This window comes from Silene latifolia, chromosome Y (assembly GCF_048544455.1).
Source record: "Silene latifolia isolate original U9 population chromosome Y, ASM4854445v1, whole genome shotgun sequence".
In the NCBI taxonomy this organism is placed as follows: Eukaryota; Viridiplantae; Streptophyta; class Magnoliopsida; order Caryophyllales; family Caryophyllaceae; genus Silene; species Silene latifolia.
The window spans coordinates 83,455,918-83,467,159 of NC_133538.1; positions in this window are offsets into that span (position 1 = coordinate 83,455,918).

Consider the following 11,242-nt stretch of genomic DNA (forward strand, 5'->3'; position numbering starts at 1 on the left):
ATATCTTTGGATGTGGAAAAGACTGCCAGAAGTTCAACAACTAACCTGTAAGATGCATTTGGAATGTTAAGCTTATGGCAATATCAGCCTACTTATCCTCGAACTCATACGCCACAATTTTCAAGCAAGTAAACGGGGGACATTTAACACAAAAAGAGCAAACATCATACTACATAATCAGTAACTAGAAGTCCAAAGCAGCAAGTTATCTGATAACAAATACAGTGACTCCAGCATTAGCACTTATAAAAGAGGTCAACCAAATACCTGGTCCTTCTCCAAGAGCGATTGTTGCAGTGTCTCAAGAGCATGTTCTTTGGGTTCCAAAGAATGACGCAGCTCTTCGATATTATCTCGAAGCCTGTCGCTTAACGATCTTATTCAAACTAACAGCCAAATTCTGTTATTTAATGATATATTTCTCCTATTATGAGAAAAAGAAATGATTGCACAACTGAAATTATGCCGGAAATCGGAAATAAATCAATTAAAAACATTAAACCCTCTAAACACAATAAGAAGGCAGGAGAAACAAGTTTTCCGCGCTGACTAAGATCAATAACTAATATAACCAAAATGGATAAACAAATACTGCGTACATACATACCAGGATGTCGAGCTTGCCAAATTTGGCCTTAATGAAATCGTGAAGAGAAAGCAACGATGAGTCGGATCAAATTGATCGAAAAAAACTAAGATCATTTGTGACATTTTCTCGATTTTAGAACTTCATAAATTATCATGGTTTTACACGATTACAAGTTTTCTAATTGATCAAATTGATCGAAAAAACTCTGGAATAGATCAAACTGATTGGAAAATCGCTACAATTGATCGGAAAATCGCTGCAATCTACGAACAATTGCTTCAATTGATTAGGTTATGGAGATTTATTTGGGAAAGATGGCTGAGAGGAGTTTTGATGATGAAGAAAGAAGGTTGTTTGTATAAGGTTGGGCGTGTGTTTGTTCTAAGCCCAGTAGCGCGCAATATATCACAGTCCACTCAACATGTATCATTTTGGTGAGACCGGCCGCCTCGCCATAATGAGGTGCCTCACCGGATCCGGCCTCTATATATATATATATATATATATATATATATATATATATATATAGAGAGAGAGAGAGAGAGAGAGAGAGAGAGAGAGAGAGAGGAAGGATCAACTAAAGCCACTTATATATTTGAGTCCATAAGTTCTATTATGAGCCATTGGATGGAGGGAGATGGAGGGATGAGATGAACCCACCCAAAGTCATTATAGAAGCTAATTAACACACTTTACTAATCCACCCTAATTAACCACTAATTTACTATATATTTGTTTTCTACCCACCCATTTCTCTCTCATCTCACACATTTCATTCTTCTCTTCTCTCAAAACCTCAATAAAAAAACCCAAAAAATCCAAATAAATAAAAAAAACCCAAAAAATCCAAATAAATAAAAAAACCCAAAAAATCCAAATAAATAAAAAACCCAAAAAATCCAAATAAATCAAAAAACCCAAATAAATCACCCACTCCTCTCATCTTCATTCACCACCACCCACCACCACCCCACCCGACACCAACTAACCACCCACCACCCCCGCCGCCGCCCCACCGCCGCTGACTCGGAATTTTTTTATTTATTTTTTTCAACTCGGTTTTTTTTTTTCGTTTTGTGTTAATTTGTATGTTTTGAGTTGTTTTTTCCATTCATTATTTTTTTTGTCTTTTATTTTATTTTAGTTGTCTTTTATTTTGTTAGTTCTCATTTTTTATTCATTTTCTTAAATCTCTTCTTGTTATACGTTTTTTTTAAGAGATTTCGTGTTTTAAATCTCGTTTTTTTTTTTGTGAGATAATTTTTTTTCATCTAAGAAAAAAAAGACCAAAGTTAGCTTCTATAATGACTTTGGGCTAAAGTTATACAAATAAGGACTAAAGTTATACAAAAATGGACCAAAGTTATACAAAAATGAACCAAAGTTATACAAAAATAGACCAAAGTTATACAAAAAAAGACTAAAGTTATACAAAAATTGGACTAAAGTTATACAAAAAATTGGACTAAAGTTACACAAAAATGAACCAAAGTTATACAAAAATGAACCAAAGTTATACAAAAATGAACCAAAGTTATACAAAATTGGACTAAAGTTATACAAAAATGAACCAAAGTTATACAAATAAGGACTAAAGTTATACAAAAATGGACCAAAGTTATACAAAAATGAACCAAAGTTATACAAAAATGGACTAAAGTTATACAAATATGGATTAAAGTTATACAAATATGGGCTAAAGTTATACAAATAAGGACTAAAGTTATATAAAAATGGACCAAAGTTATACAAAAATGAACCAAAGTTATACAAAAATGGACTAAAGTTATACAAAAAATTGGACTAAAGTTATACAAAAATGAACCAAAGTTATACAAAAATGAACCAAAGTTATACAAAAATGAACCAAAGTTATACAAAAATGGACTAAAGTTATACAAAAACGGACCAAAGTTATACAAAAATGAACCAAAGTTATACAAAAATGGACTAAAGTTATACAAATATGGATTAAAGTTATACAAATATGGACTAACTTTGGTTCATTTTTTGTATAACTTTGGTTCATTTTTGTATAACTTTGGTCTATTTTTGTATAACTTTGGTTCATTTTTGTATAACTTTGGTTCATTTTTGTATAACTTTAGTCCAATTTTTTGTATAACTTTCGTCCATTTTTGTATAACTTTGGTTCATTTTTGTACAACTTTGATTCATTTTTGTATAACTTTAGTCCAATTTTTTGTATAACTTTAGTCCAATTTTTGTATAACTTTGGTCTATTTTTGTATAACTTTAGTCCATATTTGTATAACTGAAATCCATATTTGTATAACTTTAGTCCATTTTTGTATAACTTTGGTTCATTTTTGTATAACTTTAGTCCAATTTTTTGTATAACTTTAATCCTTATTTGTATAACTTTAGGGGGCGTTTGGTACGGGAAAGGGTAAGAGAATGAAATCAAGAAAGGGTAAGCGAGGGAAATGAATGGGATCACCCATATTATACTTGAGTGTTTGGTTGACAATTAGAGGAAAAGAGAATTAAAAGCCAACATCCACCACCATTACCCACCATTTGCCACCATTATCTACACCGACACCACCACAAGTAGCGGCGCCGACGATCTTCCTCACGGTACCCCACGGCGAACCTAATCACCGCGCCTCACGTCCTCAACAAACACCACAATCCCGACCCCAAACACCTTATTCATTCTAAAAAATCCACCACAACCCTTCGAAAACCCCTCCCCCACCCCTTAAAACACCAGATCTGGTGTGGCCGGCATCGGGCGGTTGCAGTGGTGTGGCCGAGGAAGGTGTTGGTGGTGGTTGGTGGGGTGGGAGAGTTACTGAAGGTGTTGGTGTGGTGTGGTGTTTAGTGGTTGAGGATATCGGGTAGCGTGGACAGGCGGCGTCGCTGGTGGTGGTTGTGTCGGCGTCCCTGGTGGTGGTTGTGTCGGTGTGGTGGGTGTAGGGTGTAGGGTGTAGGTGGCAGTGGCTGACGGTGTGAGAGGGTGTTGTAGGTGTTGGTGGGAGTGGTGGAAATAGGGAGTAGGAGGAAGAAGGGATTATGGGGTTATGGGCTTACCCTAGGGGGAGAGGGTAAGGATGAGAATGGTTTTGGGGGTAAGGGGGGGTATGGGTTACCCTTTCTTTGTGTCAAACAAACAACAACAAAAGGAATCAACCATTTTTATTCTCTTTCCCTTTCCTTATTCCCCCAAACCAAACGTCCCCTTAGTCCTTATTTGTATAACTTCAGTCCAAATTTGTGTAATTTTAGTCCAAAATTGTATAACTTTATTCCATAAGAGTATAACTTCAGTCGTTTTTTGTATAACTTTAGTCCAAATTTGTATAACTTTAGTCATTTTTTGTACAACTTTAGTCCAAATTTGTATAACTTTAGTCCAAAATTGTATAACCTTACAAATAACAAAATCATGATTCATCAAAAAAAAAATTAACAATGAAATACAATACAATAACAATAATTGAAATAAAAAAGATAACTTTAATAGACAAGATGTATAACTTTAATGCACGCAGTGTATAACTTTAATAGACAAGATGTATAACTTTAGTCCAAAATTTGTGTAACTTCAATTTATACAATGTATAACTTTAGACATTAATAGTATAACTCTATTTTGATTATTGTATAACTTTAGCCCAAAATATGAAACTTAAAAAAAAAATTAATTTCCTATATAGATCTTAAAATTAAAAAGAAGAAAAACCGTAAAACTAACCAAAACTAGATCTACAATAAAAAAAACCAAATAACAATGACAAAAACCAAATAACAATAATAAAAAAACCAAATAACAATAACAATAACAAAAAAAAAAAACATAAAAACAAATCAAAAACCATCAGACACAAAACCAACCCACTTCCCTTTGTTTCCCAGGCGGCATTTTTTGTGCATTTTACCATATTGCACTTATAACTTTCTTGTAATTGCCCAATAATCCATATACCTACTTCATTGTCTCTTTCCTCCCCACTCCAGCATAGTGCATCACCACCAAAAATATATTAAAAAACAAAACAAATCAAAAACCGATGGTGGTGGAGAGGAAGCCGGCATTCAATTAAATAACAACACAAATACAAATCAAAATGTATTCAATTAAATAACAAAAAAAACACAAAGAAAACAAAAAAAAAAATCAAAAATCAAAAAAAAAAAAAAAAAAAAAAAAAAAAAAAAACCAAAGGAGGACGGTTGTGAGTCCAGATTTGGACGGATAAGGGAGTGTGGGTTGTGGTGAGTGGTGAGTGGTGGTGAAACAACACCAACCAGCCGCAACAACCAACAACAATCCCGTCTTTTTCATTTTTTTTTTCTGATTTTGATTTTGTTTCGATTTTTTCATTTTATTGTAGATCTAGGTTTTTTGAATGAGGGAGGAAGGACGACGGCTGGTGGTCAGCGACGGGAAGAGCGCAGTGATGACTGAGGAAGGCGTGGTGGAGGGACGGATGGTGTGGTGCGGTGGGGTGGAGTCGGGTTGTGGGTCGGTGAGGTGGAGGTGGGCGGTGGAGGTTTTTTGGTTTTTTTTGGTTTTATTTTAGTTTGGGTTTTTTTTTTATCAGTTTGGTTTTTTTTTTGTTTAGAGAGGGTGGGAAGAAAATGAGAGAGAAAGAGTGAATGTGAGAAATGAGAGAGGATGAGTGAATGAGGAAGTGAGTTGGGAGATTAGAATGTTGGAAGAGTTGTACAAAATTAGGTAGAGTTATACACAATTAGGGAAGGAGATTAGGGAGGGAGAATTGTGACCCTTCAATATGATGTAATCTCATCCCTCCATCCCTTCCATCCAAGGGCTCTTATAAGGACTTAGGGCCTTATATGGTATGAAGGCCTTATAAGAACCTCTCTCTCTCTCTCTCTCTCTCTCTCTCTCTCTCTCTCTCTCTCTCTCTCTCTCTCTCTCTCTCTCTCTCTCTCTATATATATATATATATATATATATATATATATATATAGAGATATAGTGTAAAGATCAAGTAAGTCCTCTACCTAAGTGTGAGTCCATAAGTCCTCCTTAGGGCCATTGGATGAGGGAGTTGAAGGGCTGAGATTGAAAGCAAAAAAGAGGGAATTAATGTCTAATTAAACACTTCCCCTCTCTACTTTACTAATCCACCTTAATCAAATATTAATACACTATATAACAATTTTTTTCACACACACTTCTCACTCATCCCTCACAATTTCATTCTACTTCTCTCTCAAAATACCCTGATAATTTTATTCCTCATTCCTCTCAAAGAAACCAAAAAAAAAACCCAAAAAAAAAATCCCATCACCACCACCTTCCACCGTGCCACCCCACCACTGGCCACACCACCACCACCACCACACCACGCACCTCCCCCCACCCCGACGTCTGCCACCAACCTTTTCTCCTTACCTCTCATTCCTCTCTCAGACCACCACCTCATCTGCCCCACCACCACCACCTGCCGACCTCCCTCACGATCCCCACCACCCTACCCGCACACCCACTGACCCACCACCAATCCTCCTCCTCTCAACATCCACCACCAGCCTCCCTCCCGACACCCACCACCACCGGCTACCTCCATATCTGACGCCGCCCTCCCTCCCGATCCCCACCACCACCTCTCCTCTTCCCGACATCCACCGCCTCTCCTCTCTCCCGACCCCCACCACATCCCCTGCCGTGGTGGCCTTCTTCTCTTCCTTTTTCGTTCTAGATCTGCGTCTTTTTTTTTTTTTTTTGGTGTGGTGTGTTGTGGTGTGTGTGCTAAATCCCGCACACCATATTACTCAATCCCGCACAATTTTTCCCCTTATTCCTAATATACCCCTCCCATTTCTCACCCCAAACCAAAAAAAACAAGAGAGAGAATCAAAAGAGATTGAAAAAAAAAAAATACACAAACAGCCAAACGTAACTCAACACCCAACAACCACCATCGCACAACCCCTCCCCTAGCCCTCTCCCTGCGCCGACCACCATTCACCGCTCCGAACCCAGCGCCGACCACACTCTACTGCAGCGACCACCCACTCCTCGCGCATAAAAACCAGCGACAACATCACACAACATTCCGTCATGTTCAACAACGTTCCATCGCTGCCACAAATTCGGTTGCCCACCGTGCATTCGACCACCTTACTCCGGCCAGTTCGAAAACCCCACAACCACCACTTCAAGAACATTACATCAATATTCCATCAATCCAAACCCTAATTGTAAAAAAAATCATTGTTATTTTTTTTATAAAAAACATTATTTAAATCAATTAAAAGACGGGATTAATAAAATTATTGATAAAACGGAGAAATTATGTGTGGTATGTGTGAATTCCGATTCATAATTGTCTAATTGTTAATGAATTTGTTAGGTTTGTCAAAGAGAAGGGAGAGAGAGCTTTTTTTGGTTTTTTTTTATGATGAAGGGTAGTTACGGAATATTTTAGCAAAGTGTGTAGGATTTAGTAAAAGAGTGTGCGGGATTTAGCAATTGCGTTGTGTTATTGTTTTTTTCGATTTTCAGATCTCTAGTTACATGCATTCTTTTCTTTTGTTTTTTTCGATTTTGTTTATATTGTTAAATGTGTAATGTTTTAACAAAGACGTGTATGTTTTTCATATTTCGTATTTAAAATATCGTCTTATTTTTTTTTTCGGGTTTTAGTATGACATTAGATATATTTTTGAAATTTTAGATCTAGGTTTCGAAAAACAAATAAAAACAAAGTCGATGATTTTAGTATTGTTGTGTCTTGTTTTGTTTTTCTTTACTTGTTTTGTGTTTGCTTTTTTTTTTTCAGTGTTTCGTTATTTTTTTTTATTTTTTTATTTTTTTTTTAACTTTAGTTGTGATTTTTGGCTTCTCATTATTTTTTAAATTTTAGATCTAGGTTTTTTCTTCAATTGTTGTTATATTAGATCGTTTTATTTAGTCTTAGATCTAATAAATAGATCTAAGGTTATTTGTTGATTTTCATCTTAGATGCGCATTTTTTCCTCCTAGAATTACTCTTTTTCCTGCTATAATTACTCTTTTTTCTGTTAGAATTACATTTTTTTCATCTTAGAATTACACTTTTCTCTACTAGAATTACAATTACTCTTTATTAAAATTACATTTTTTTCTATTAAAATTACACTTTTTTCTGTTAAAATTACACTTTTCTTTTTTCTGTTAGAATTACATTTTTTTCATCTTAGAATTACACTTTTCTCTACTAGAATTACAATTACTCTTTATTAAAATTACATTTTTTTCTATTAAAATTACACTTTTTTCTGTTAAAATTACACTTTCTTCTGTTAAAATTACACTTTTCTCCATTAAAATTACACTTTTTTTTGTTAAAATTACACTTTTCTCCATTAAAATTGCACTTTTTTCTGTTAAAATTACACTTTTTTGTTGTTGTTAGAATTACACTTTTTTCTGTTAAAATTATACTTTTTTCTGCTAAAATAACACTTTTTTCGGCTAAAATTACACTTTTTTTTGCTAAAATTACACTTTTTTTGTTGTTAGAATTACACTTTTTTCTGTTAAAATTACACTTTTCTCCGCTAAAATTACACTTTTTTCTGTTAAAATTATACTTTTTTCTGCTAGAATAACACTTTTTTCGGCTAAAATTACACTTTTTCTGCTAGAATTACACTTACTTCTATTGGATTAATGTTACACTCTCAATGGACTTGGTCATATTCTCATATTCTCATTGGACTAATGTTACACTCTCAATGGACTAAAATTATATTCTTTATGGACTGGAATTATACTTTTCTGGACTAAAATTACACTTTTCTGGACTAAAATTACATTTTCCTTGACTAAAAATAACAATCTCATTGACTGAAATTACACTTACCTGGACTAAAATAACACTTTTTGTCATTAAAATAACACTCGTAAAATGCTAAATTACAATAACTTGTGATAAAATTACAAAAATTCAAAATATTATTCGTTAAAATCACTCCGAAAAGACTAAAGTAAACTTGTAAAACGCAAAATTCTCGAAAATATTCCTTAAAATTACACTTTTTGCTGTTAGAATTACACTCGTAAAATCCTAAAATGTCGAAAACTTGTCTCGAAAAAAAAAAACGAAAAAAACCGAAACAGGAAAAATGTTAACAAAATTTTCATAAACTTTGAAGTATAAGACAAAAGGTGATGTTAATTGTGTATAATAATGAATTAGTGAATGTATTACTAAAACTAGAGAGAGAAGTGAATTAATTAGTGTTAAGTGTGTTTCTTGCTTTCAATCTCAACCTTCTACCATGCATGATCCAAGGGTTGTGGGGGGGACTTATGGACTCAAAAGATATAAGGGACTCATTTGAACTTTACTATATATATATATATATATATATATATATATATATATATATATATATATATATATATATATATATATATATATATATATATAGTGTGAAGTTCTTATGAGTCCACCTAAATATTTGAGTCCATAAGTCCTCTCCACATCCCTTAGATCTTCCACTAAGCATGGTTGAGATTGAAAGCAAAAAAGCATACTTAACACTAATGAGTTTCCTATACACTAATTAATCCACTTTCTCTCTCTAGCTTTAATTATACATTCACTAATGGATTAGTTATACACAAAAAAAAAAATTGAGCATAATTGTTTTTTTGGACTGAAACTTTATACAAATGTTACTACACTTTCACTGTTTTAAAAGTGTAATTTCAACGGAAAAAAGTGTAATTTTAACAAAAAAAATTGCGGTTTGACGGATTTTATTTTGAAATTTGGAAATTTGAAGCAAATTTACAATATATTTTGCGTTTTACGAGTGTAACTCAGTTTTTTCGATAAATATTATTTTTAATTTTTCCAATTTTAACACAACTCATTGTGAATTGAGTGACTTATAAGTGTAACTTTAGTCTTTTAAAAGTGTAACTAGTTTTGGAGCCCGTGAAAATCACGGGATCATTAATAATTGATTGTGTTTAAGTGTTTAATTTGTGAATAACTTATATGGAGTAGTCCCCCTCTCAATCATTTGTTTAATTTTAATTAAAAAACCACTCACAAATAATTAAAAAAAAAGTAAATAAATAAACACGACTGGGGGACCTTACCTACCAATTTTTTGAATAAAGTTGGAAATTCATTATCCTGCAATATTAATATAAACACAAAAAAGTAACTAATAAGATTCTAATTAATTCAAAACATAATAAAAATAAAAAGCGAAATAATTAATTTAGTTCTTTAGCTATACCTTACCTACCAATTTTTTGAATAAAGTTGGAAATTCATTCTCCTGCAATATTAATACAAACACAAAAAAAATAATAACAAATTAATACAAAACATAAGAAAAATGAAAAATGAAACAATTAGTTTACTTTTCTATGTATACTTTAGGTGCTATTTTTTGAATAAAATTGAAAATTAGGGTGAATATAATAGTTATATATATGAAAAATTCTATTACAAATTCTCTCAAAATTTTATGAATGAAAGAAAAAAAAATATGGTACATAAATACGGAGTATATATAGTAATGATGAAGGGAAAGTTAAAAGGTCATTTCATTAAATAAAGGAAATAATGGTTATTAAATAAATAAGGTAAATAAATAAAAAAAATTATGAGAGGAGATCAATGGTTTACAATTTTTATTTTTTTTTGTGTGCTTATCCCTTATATTTTTTTAACTTTTTTTACCTTATATTTTTTAATTTTCTTAAATTGGTAATCCATATCACTTTTTTTTTACCATGTCACATTAAAAGTTGTCACATCACAATTAAACTTGCAATGTCACATTTTTTTGTTAGCCTTTTAATAAGATTTTATAGATAGAAACTATTATAGGTTTTATAGGTTTTATAGCCATTATACAACCATAAAATCCAATATTTTAATTTTATTTTTAATTTATTTTGTGGTATTATTTAATTAAATAATTGATTGCCGAGAAACTCAAGAGGTGAATTAAATAGGAAAGAATGTTAATGAAAATTATTGGTGTTAACTGTTAAGTAATATAAAGAGTTTTAATCAATTTATTAACATATTATATTATAAAAATTGATTAAATAGAAAAAAATTTTAATTAATTTGGTGGGTGTTAAGTATTATGAAGAGTTTTAATCAATTTATTTCCGTGTTTAATTAAAAAAAATGAATTAAATAGGAAAAAATGTTAATAAAAATGGTGGGTGGTAAGTAATATGAAGAGTTTTAATTAATAAGTTTTAATTAATTTATTAACATATTTTATTATAAAAATTTCAATTTTAATTATAAATTATAAATTTTATTAACATGTTTTAATGTTTTATCACAAAAATTTCAATTAAAATGTCAATATTAACTATAAATTATGAAATTTTGATGTAATTTCTAAGGTTTACATAAATTTGGGAAAACAATATATTTAATATACAGAAATCATTTAAGAATATAGATAATATCTTTTAATATTATAGATAACTGAACTAAATTAATTTATAGATAAATGAATTAAATTAATGCCATGTAATAATAAATTAATGTCGGTTAACAAAATGAGCGGAAAAAGGGGGATTGTCGTTGTCGGTAGGAACAGTGATGATAAGAGACGGGGTAATTGGGTATGAATGTGTATATGGCATTTGGGTTATGGGGCTGAGGTGGACTTCAAATG